The 10989-nt window shown below is 44.8% G+C and overlaps 1 long non-coding RNA gene across 1 annotated transcript; it reads left to right on the top strand.

Annotated features, from left to right (window-relative positions):
- Positions 1 to 980: 980 nt before the first annotated feature.
- Positions 981 to 3358, top strand: LOC119089196. The gene is made up of 4 exons (XR_005093059.1): positions 981 to 1514; positions 1868 to 2000; positions 2689 to 2779; positions 3059 to 3358. It is a non-coding gene; the product is annotated as an uncharacterized LOC119089196 (long non-coding RNA).
- Positions 3359 to 10989: the final 7631 nt, after the last annotated feature.

The following is a 10989-nucleotide window of genomic DNA, read 5'->3' as shown; positions in this document are numbered from 1 at the left end:
TGGAAGTCTCTAGACTCTGTTGAACATCATTTTGACTTACTAATGGCAATGAGTCTTTGCTTACCTCTGAAGGGGGATTTGACTTAGAAAACTCCAGTGATGGAGAAAGATGGATCAGCGTGCTTTCAAACACTTAGTGAGCTGCTAGCATGTGCAGGGAACTAGGAAGAGAAACCCATATGAAGAACAGTAGTCAAGCTGGCCATGGTGATGCATGCCTTCAATCCCAGAACTCAGGAGGCAGAGGTAGGCAGATCTCTGTGAGTTTGAGGCCAGCCTGGTCTACAGAGTGAGTTCCAGGACAGCCAAGGCTAAACAAAGAAACCCTATCATGAAAAAAAAAATAGTAGTCACACAAAGGAAATAAGGCCTTCTAAACACAGCATGACCAACACTCACATGAATATACAGAGACGGAGGCAGCATGCACAGGGCTTGCACCAGATGGGGTCCTACAGCTGAGAGAAAAGTAGACACATGTCCCTATCCTTAACTCAGAAGTTATCTCAAGTGATAGCCACTCACAAATGAAAAATTAGTTTTCTCCAAGGGAGTCTCACTGGGGAGATAAACCACCGTGAAGGGCAGGCCCCATGTCCAGCAGTAGATGGGCAAGACCAATGCCATCTTTGGAGGTTCTTTGTCTCATAATGTTTTACATACAATATGGCTTCCAGTTTGGTGTTCTTATGGGATTGTGTGTGAGAGCGTGTATCTCTGTGTCTATATGTATTTTTCCTTTTGCTTTTTCTTTGGTTCTCTTTCTTCTGTTTATTTAGTTCTATTCCGATTTGTTTGCTTTTGTTTCTTTTATTTATATATTTTTATTATTCCTTAGAAATTTATTTATTTATTATTATTTATTTATCCTGTTTATTTCCTAAGGAGAGACAGAAAGGGTGATGACCCACAGGAGGTAGGAAGGAACTGGGAGGACTTGAGGAAGGGGAAACTGTAATTAGAATATGTTATATGAAAAAAAAATCCATTTTCAATAAAAGAAAAAGAATACTAAAAAAGAAAAAGAACAGTAGTGTGATGGTTTGATAAAAATGGCCCTGATAGGCTCACATATTTGAATTCCTAGTCATCAGGGAGTAGCACTATTTGAGAAGGATTAGGAGGTATGGCCTTGTTGGAGTGGGTGTGGCTTTGTTGATACATAGGAGGGTGGGCTGAGATTTCAAAAGCTGACACCAGGCCAGTGTCTCTCTCTCTCTCTCAGCCTATGGATCAGGTTGCAGCTCTCCGCTACTGTTCCAGTACCATGTTACCCACATGATGATACTGGACTAAGCCTCTAAAATGGCAAGCGAGTCCCTCAATTTAACACTTTCTTTTGTAAGAGTCGCCTTGGTCATGACATCTCTTGCCAGCAATGGACCAGTGACTAAGACAAGTTGTCACTTCAGAACAAACTTGAGAGTGGACCTGTGCCAACAAATCAGAGGGATGGTCTTGCATGTCTGAGGATTACCGGACTGTCCAAACAGAAGCCCCTGTACGAGGATGAGGTAGGCGACTCTGTGGCTTTCTTCTGGACTCTCCTAAGAGTAAGAGTTGTGCAATTCGAGGCCAGCCTGGTCTACAGAGGAGATCCAGGAAAGGCACAAAGCTACACAGAGAAACCCTGTCTCAAAAAATCAAAAAAAAAGAGTTGTGCAATGGTGAACAAGAGCTGTGTGTTTTTTCACTCAGATCACACTCTGGTGTGGTCTCCTGACAAGGGTAGCCAACCTTCTTGAACATGTCCCCAGGTGTTTGAGGTCTGAATGCAATCAGGGAACGCTCAGCACAGAGCACAGCGTCCCACAGAACTTGGCCTTCATGTTCTCGCCTCGTGTCTCTTTTCATCTGTGTCCTTCAGGTTACCCAGGCAACTAGCAATCTTCTGTGCAGTGTTCCTGCCCTTTCCCATGGAAACACAGTTTATGCATGTGCTGTGTGATCTGTCTTGATACTGTCATCAGCAACAGCATTTAGGCCTCGTAGCCTAACAGGTACGCCAGAGACTGGGCCAGTAGGCAGAACACACAAGGGTGGTACACACACACTTTTCACACCACCCAATACGTGTTTGCCATCTTGTGAGTCTTGAGACAGACCAGACTATCCACATCCTTTTCGTCTTTCCCAAAGAGCTCTGTGAAAGGACGGCTTAATTTTGTGATTTGAATAAGAATGTCCTCCACTGGCTTGTGGTGTATTTGAACTCATGATCTCCAGAGAGTGACATTGTATGGGAGGTTGTAGTACCTTTGTGTCTGAGGCCCTGCTAGCAGAAGTGTCATTGGGGGAGGGCCTTGAAGGTGACATCTGCGTTTGACTTGGGCTCTTGAGTTCTATTACCTTATCTGCCAAGATATAGATAAAGATCTTTGGTACCTCCCTCCTGTGATGGACTGAAATCTCCTAAGATGGGCCAAAATAAGCCCTTCTCATAAATTGTTCCTATCCAATATTTAATAACAACAATGAAAAAAATCCAATATTTAATATAACAGCTAAGAATCCTTATATCTGTCCCTCTTTTAAAGAATATGGGGTGACCTCCCTGACATTCTGTTGTAGACATCTATGAAATAAGGGTCTCAGAAAGCAATGGCTTGGAAGCACAGGGTCTGTACTTTCTTGACATGACTATGTAGCCTACATGTTGGCCCAAGGGTGATATCATTGCAATGCCAGCCCCAGGCTAAGAAGAGGAATCCTTCCTTCCGTTTCTACATGATGTTCTCATCTGAACCACAGGATGAACCCTAGACTGGGAACCACAACAGTAAGTGGACAAGGTTGCTTTCAAATCCTTTTGCTAACTGACTCACCCCAGAGCTACTTTAAAAAGCTTCTGAACCTTTTGCGAAGGTTAGTATTATTTTCACCCACCCCAAACTCATGTTGAGACTTGATCCCCAATCTAATAGCATGTGGAGGTGGTGGGATTGTGAAAAGGCATGTGGTCATGAAGAATGTGCCTTCACAAGTTCTCATGACAGGAGGCTATTGCGATACGTCTTTGTAGGTTCACGCAAAGCAGATTTTCTTTCTGCTATGACAGGAAGCAGCATGAAGCCCCCCACCAGAAGCTGAGCAGGTGTCCAAACCACATCCTTGGACTTCCCAGTCTTCTGACCACTGCGTCCCTTATACATCACCATGCTGTTGTTTGGTTCCAGCAACAGCTAACAGAATAGAACAGTCCACTTAAAGAAAGGTATTGGTCACATTCTCTAAAACCCCACCAGGGACAGTCAAAGTATTTTTTAGAACCTAAATCTTTAAAAAGAACACCATGCTTGTGATTTTTATAACCATTATAAAATACAATGGTTATATAGGTCTTCTTTCTCCTTTTTTTTTTCTTGTGTGGCGCGGTGTGTGGTGTGGTGTGTATACATTGTAATGTGTGTGGTGTACATAACAGTGTGAGCATGTGCACACGCATGCGATGCCAGAGGTTCATATCTGGTGTTTATTCTTAATCACTCTCTACCTTCAGTTTTTGAGAAGAGTCTCTCGGTGTGAATGAAATTGAGGATGCGATCACTCCTAGCTGTGGTTGAGGAGAAGGTCTTTATTGTGGATACCAGGGAGGGAAGAGTCCGAGGCATCTGGAAGGATCCAGACTGAGCATGGCCAGAAGAATAGACTGGGCCATGGTGGGGGTGGGGGGCCATTGAGAGAGAAAGAGAAGAGAGAGGGACGAGACAGGGGTCCAGCAGAGGGGGAAGAACCGAGAATGGAGAAGGGTGGGCAAAATGGCTGAGTTACACAAGGAAAAGAAGCTGAGGGAAGGGAGGCAAACAAAACCCAGGGGATGGGAGGGTTTAGGGTGGGGCAGGGGTGGAGTGGGGTGGGGTGGGGTGGGGTGGGGAGAAGTGCTGAGAGGAGCCAGGACTCTGTAGCAGCCATTTGCAATATTGAGAGAGCCTGGCAGCCAGTGTCCACTTTCATGTGTTAATAGGCGCCTCAGCCATTTGTCTCAGGTTTCTTTGAGACCTAACACCGTGAACCTAAAGTTCATCAATTTTTTGTTTGTTTGTTTGTTTGTTTGTTTTTTCCTGAGACAGGGTTTCTCTGTGTAGCTTTGTGCCTTTCCTGGAACTTGCTTTGGAGACCAGGCTGGCCTCGAACTCACAGAGGAAAGAACTACCTGCATCTGCCTCCCGAGTGCTGGAATTAAAGGTGTGCGCCACCACCGCCCAGCTAAGTTCATCAATTTAACTAAACTGGTTGACCAATAAGCTTCAGGGATCTGTCTCTGCTCCTGTGACAGTGGGGTCACCAGAGCCCTGACTCCCCACACCCTCCGCTCCTGCCACCCCTGGACACCCTTCTGCCTCTCTCACTGTCCAAAGTCCCCCACTTAGCTCCAGCAGTAATCACTTTGTGCTGTGACAAGTCACGTAAGCTTTCAGAGCACCTGATTCCTTGACACCTGTAAATCAGCCTAATTATGAAATGGATCAATGAGGCAGTATTTGCAAGGTCGGACCCAGCTGCTCAGTTTGTCCTGTTGGGTGCAACCTAAAAATTCAGACCTTTTCTACAAAGGCAGAAGGGGGCAAAGATTTCTCTTTCTCCTGGAGTCACTGTTGGAGGGTCATGACCCTTTGGGAGTTGAACAATCCTTTCACAGGGGTCATCTAAGACCATCCTGCATATCAGACTTTAACGTTATGACTCATAACAATAGCAAAATTACAGTTATAAAGTTGCAATAAAAATAATTTTATGGTCTGGGGTAACCACAACATAAGGAACTGCATTAAAAGATTGAAGCATTAGGAAGGTTGAGAGCCACTGGGCTAGAGCCTGTCTTGCCGCCTTTGTTGGCTGTTTAATGGCAAGCCCCTCAGGGGAGGATACACTCATCCCACAAGCAAAGTCTGCCAGACTCACTGAGCTTCACTCAGAGGACAACCTCTGTCCACCAGGAGTACCAGGCACTACTCATGCCTGGATTCATGAGCATCCCCGGGCAGGAGCAGGGCAGCCAGCAGCCAAGGCCAAGTCAGGGACCAGAGGGTGGGAGGCCAGAGGTGGGACAGAGCACAGCGAGTTCCTTTCTCTGTGCTAGGCACGCATCCCAAGCAAGAAAGCTGGGCCTGTGGGTTTTGTGAGCAAGGCTCTTTGCATTTAAGTCACATTCAATAAATGGTAATTATTTATCGGACTCCCCCATCACCGAAGGATTTTGTGAAGATGACAGGCGGTGATATGAACGAAGTTAAAGCGTCCTGGATAAATTGTGAAGTACTCGATGCTAGAAAAATGCACCGGACCTGGACAACAGGCATTGTTTCGCTGGGCAAGGCAGCGGCAGAGAAGATTCACGGTGGGAGAATGTGTGGCTAACGTATTGTTAGAAAGCTTCCCTCGGTGGAAGATGAGAAACACCAAGCTGGGTTTCCCTGGGTATTGCCCCCCAACAACAACCTGAAGTCCACATGCCACGGGGCTACCTATTCATAATAGCTGAGCTACAGAACTAACCCGGGGGTCCAACAACAGGGAAGTGAATAAAGAAAATGTGGTGCATACACAAAGGAAAAAAAAATTTTTTTTGAGCCATAAAGAAGAAAGAAGTCACGCTGTAAGAAAATGGACACAGCTGCAGATGACCAGATTAAGGCAATCCCCAGTGTGGTAGTTTGAATGTCACTGGCCCCGTAATCTCCTAGGGAGGGGTGGCTTTGTCGGAGTGGGGGTGGCCTTGCTGGAGGAAGTGTGTCAGTCGACTTCCTGATGCCTGCAAGATGTAAGACTCTCGGCTCTAGCGCCATGTCTGCCTGCACAGCCTCATGCTCCCCGCCATGATGATAATGGACTGAACTTTCTGAAACTGTAAGCAAGCCACCCCAATTAAATGTTTTCCTTGTAAGAGTTGCCATGGTCATGGTGTCTCTTCACAGCCATAGAAACCCTAACTAAGACACCCAGAAAGACAAATATCATGTTTTCTGTCATTTGTGGTTCAAGGATCTTATATAGAGACATACTTAAAATCATGTATGTATACATGACATGAACGGAAAAGTAAAACTGTCTAGGGGCAAGAGATTAACAGGAACAGAGACAAAGGTGTGTGTGAGAGATAAGGACAGAATATGCCCAACACATAATACATACCATGAAAAATTGAAAGTAAATAATTCATTTACGCTGGGTGGTGGTGGCGCAGCCTTTAATCCCAGCACTCGGGAGGCAGAGGCAGGCGGATCTCTGTGAGTTCGAGGCCAGCCTGGGCTACCAAGTGAGTTCCAGGAAAGGCGCAAAGCTACACAAGAGAAACCCTGTCTCGAAAAACCAAAAAAATAATAATAATAATAATAATAATTCATTTACAAATAATGATTTTTCCTTCCTATTGTATTTTCATTTGAACTTCATTTACATAAAACATGCTTTTTTTTTTTTAATTCTGAGAGTAACAAGAAGATTACAATTAGAAACTGAAGTCACATGTATTACAGGTGATTTTTTTTCATGTGCTGGAGACAATGTCTGGCTAGATAGCCCAGGTAGCCTGGCATTCATTATCCTTCTGACTGGCCCTCCTGAGTTCTGGGATGAGATGTGTGTCACAGTGCCCAACCATTCCAGGTTAGTTTTTACAGACCTTCCTTTCCTGAACGTCCTGTGTGTCCTGCATGTTGAGAAAAGGACAGTGCACGCAGTGAGGAGTCCAGGTTTGGCTTGGGTGAACAAAGGTCCACTCCACCGGTGGTCGGTCTAGTGGCCTCAGCAAGTTCCTGGGAGCTGCTTCTCATCGGTTCATTTCATTTTATATTACCTTATCTTCTATGTTCTGGTGGGATTTTCTTGTTTGTGTGAGACAGGTCTCACATAGTTGGTCTCCAACTTGCTATACAATCAAGGCTGACCTTGAGCTTCTGGCCCTCCTGGTTCCTCACACTGAGTGCTGGGATTACAGATTGTGTGCCACTGAGCACAGTAGATACCACAGGTACAGCATTCGATCCCCTTTTACTTTTTTGAGCTTATCTGCTGTCCTGCTTGTCTGCTCCTTCGTAGTCCCACTCAGTGTTTCTGGAACATTCTGTCTACCATGGACCTCCAAACAGCTTTCTCCCTCTTTATTCAATCCCCCCTCTCTCTTTCCCTCTCCCTCCATCTTTCTTTACCATCATGCTATCTCCTCAGAAAGGTCTTTCCTCAATATCCCTTAAAGATATTACTCTTATCCTCATCATTGCCTTGACTATGTATTTCTATTATGGAAAAAATAGACACAATGTAAAATTAGCCAATACAGTCATCTGAAGCATACAAGCCAGTAGCTTAACATGTTTTCAGTATTGTGCAACCCTTGCCTCCACTCGTCTCCAGACTGTTTTCATCAGTACAAACAGAAACTTTGCACTGCATGGCTATTTTGATGGCCTTCTATTTACCTGTTGATGAGGGAGAGATCCTGCCCTAGGGGTGTAGGGAAGGCCAAACACATGCCCTGTGACCCTGGAAGGCTGAAGCAGATGACAATGTCAACTTACCAGTCATATCCACTCACAGCCTGGAGGACGAATTCAGCATGTGCCACACAGGGCTGTCTTCCAGAACAGAGATATGAACAGGAAAGTTATTGGAGTCTGGGTAAGATAACCTCTGGCTCCCCCCCAAAATGGGGGATAGCTTGTTCTAAACTTCCAGTCCCTGCAGGGAACCAAAGCCCACCACCTTAAGCATCTGTAGGAACTGCCCTGAGCCCCCAGGGCAAGGTAGTCTGTTTGGCTGGGAGATTTTATCCATGTGAACATGTGAGGAGAGTAACATGAAATCAAGTCATTCAAGGTCCCTCAGTGTCATCAGACATCAAAAGCTGCATAATGGTAAGCCTTAGTTTTCAGACTTCCACCAAAGTCATTTCCTATTGCCTTTCCATGTTTCAGTCTGTTGGGCACTTGCCAACACACCTTGTTTATCCATTATAATCTACCCATTCGCATGAAAAGATCATCAGGGTAAGGATTTCTCCATGTTCGGTCTCCTGCTACATTCTCAATGCTCCAAGTATACTGAGCACACAGAATTACCTCAACAAATATCTGTTTAATCAATTGTTTCACATTTTGTCATATTTGGAAATGAATTTTCTTATCAAGTATCCAATTTTACGAATCCCTGTGAGATAGGTTTTTGCAATGATGACATATCGCTTCTGAATAAACAGGGTGACTGATGCTAGACAAACACATCTCTTAGATCTTCAGAGAGGCTTCCCTGTGCCGAGGATGCCGCAGAAACGCAGAGCTGATCAGAGCACAGAGAACAAACGTCAGTGCGGTGCTCAGCCACAAATGGAACATCCGTATCACACCCCACCCCCAAAGCTTAGGGGACATCACGGACAAGAGGGCAGAGAGATCGTAAGAGCGGGAGGGGTTGGAGAGCACCAGAGCGAAACTGTTTCCTGGACCACAGAACCCCTGAACGCCCTGCATCTGTGGATGCCTGTACAAAACTGGCACAGGATCAAGCTGGCCGCATTGCAGCATGAAAGGGTCTCGGCCCTAGATGACGAGCTATTGACAGTCCGTCTCGATGCTCCGATTTATCTTAAAGAAACGCCTGCAAAAGCCAGCCTTGGACTTAGCCTAGAACCTGGATGCCAGGCCTCTGTTTCCCACCGGTAAATTGGATAGCCTTGAGGCAGCCATTTGGCTTTTGCACAATTTAGTTTCCTAACCTGTAAAATGGGGTAAGAGCCAACCTACCCATGTTGTACAAGGATGGTATTAAATGTAATTAAATAGTAGGCCGAAGGCTTATTAAACATCGGTGGCGGCGGAGGCTTAATGCTGTCGTCATTACCCAATACAAGGTCATTTGCTTGTCTCTAACCCTAGGGGCCCAGCTCATGGCTGTCCTGACTTCAAAGACCCTAACCCACCTCTGCCGTTCTCACGGAGCTGCTGACCTTGCATTCGGGATGGTAAGTCAGAAAGCAACTTCCGGAACTTCACACCATTACCACTGACACTTCTGACATCTGAATCCACGAATCTTAGCATGGGTACTCTTATCTAGAAACGGTGGTTTATTTTGGTGGGTTTTGTTTTTTATTTGTTTATTGCTTTTCTTTTTCAATCTTACTTCTGCCTGAATTTGTAATTTGGCTTACTTGCTTTTCTTTAGCTTTTTAAGATAGAAGCTTAAATGAAATTCAGACATTTCTATTTCTCTACTATTAAGCATTAATGCCACAAACTTTCCTCCTAGGTACTACAGTAGTTGCATCTCACACATTTTAGTAAGCAATAATTTTATTACAATTTAGTTCAAAATATTTAAAAAATTTTATTTGACCATTGTATTATTTAGGAGTGCATTTATTTGCCAACATGTAGAAATCCCTCATATGTCTGAAGCTGGTTTTTCTATTGCCAAGTGAGTCTAATTTTTAAAAAATAATATTTATTCAGAATCAAATGAGACACAAAGGACAAAAAATAAAATAAAAGACAGTAACTGAGAATTCCCAACACACAAGTGAAAGTACCAACCTTTCCTAGCCATCAGCCTTTCTTTCTATATCTATTAATCTCTTAAGCTTTTAACATTTCTCCCCACTTGTTCTCAATCAGGTTTCCATAGTAGGGTCATTTGTATCAAGTGCCTTTGACAAAAATGACACATCCCAGTTCACTGGAATAGGGTCACTCCATCCATCCATCTTGAAGAGATGGTGTTCCGGTTTGAAAGAAAATGGCCCCTAAAGGGAGTAGCACTATTAGGAAGTGTGGCCTTGTTGGAGTAGGTGTGGTCTTGTTGGAGGAAGTGTGTCACTGCAGAGGCAGGCTTTGAGGTCTCATATATGCTCAAGCCACAGCCAGTGGGACAGACCACTTCCTGTTGCCTGAAAGATGTAGGACTTGCAGGTACTTCTCCAGCACCGTGTCTGCCTGCAGGCCACCATGTCCCACCATGATGATAATAGACTGAACCTCTAAACTGCAGGAAAGCCACCCCAATTAAATGTTTTCCTTTATAAGAGTTGCTGTGGTCATGGTGTCTCTTAACAGCAATAGAAACCCTAACTACGACAGAAGCCTTCTTGGAACACTGACTTGCATGATCTGAGCTGAGGTATAGCAGTCACTTTTCTGTGATTAAAGGGGGTAGAGTTGGCTGGAGGGCCTCTTCTTAATTAACTCGTGGTGCTCAAGGGAACTCTGGGCCCTGACTTCCTCAGGAAAGCTCTTGGGATGACCCAGGGTTGGAGGCTGCTCTTGGTCTAGCCTAGAGTTAGAAGACCCAACTCTATCTGCTCAACACTCAAAAGCTAGTATCTGAGGAACATGAATGGAAGGAAGGAAGTTGGGTTTATTCAAAAGTTGGAACACTGAGGAGATTGGGGTAATCTATCATTTCCTCCCCAGAAGAGACTCTCTTGGGGAATTGAGGTCCATGAATAATGGGCTTATACAGAGGGAAAAGGAGAGTGTTTCAGGGTAACATGGGGAAGGCCGTATGCTGAGTGCAGGTAATGATGTTGGGGAGGCTGTGCTTTGAACAGGGTGTTTATCATCCAGGATGTGTGTCTCCTTACTTTTTCCTGGTTGGAAAACTGCAACAGATTTTGGTCTCCTATGTGTGGTTCCTAGAAATTTGTGGACAAACACATCACTCTTCTACATGTTAAACCTCACAGATGTAGCTAGAGTTTTCCTGCCTGGCCCACAGTCAGGACAAATCTCTCTCACCTGCCAGTCCCACAGCCGCTCAGACCCAACCAAGTAAACACAGAGACTTATATTGCTTACAAATGTATGGCTGTGGCAGGCTTCTTGTTAACTGTTCTTATATCTTAAATTAATCCATTTCTATAAAACTATACCTTGCCACGTGGCTCATGGCTTACCAGCATCTTCACATGCTGCTTGTCATGGTGGCGGCTGGCAGTGCCTCATTCTGCCTTCCTGTTCTTTCTTTTCTCCTCTCTGTTAGTCCCGCCTATACTTCCTG

Source organism: Peromyscus leucopus, chromosome 17, assembly GCF_004664715.2.
Source record: "Peromyscus leucopus breed LL Stock chromosome 17, UCI_PerLeu_2.1, whole genome shotgun sequence".
Taxonomy (NCBI): Eukaryota; Metazoa; Chordata; class Mammalia; order Rodentia; family Cricetidae; genus Peromyscus; species Peromyscus leucopus.
The sequence above is the reverse complement of the archived record's forward strand: the minus strand, read 5'-3'. Positions and strand labels throughout refer to the sequence as shown.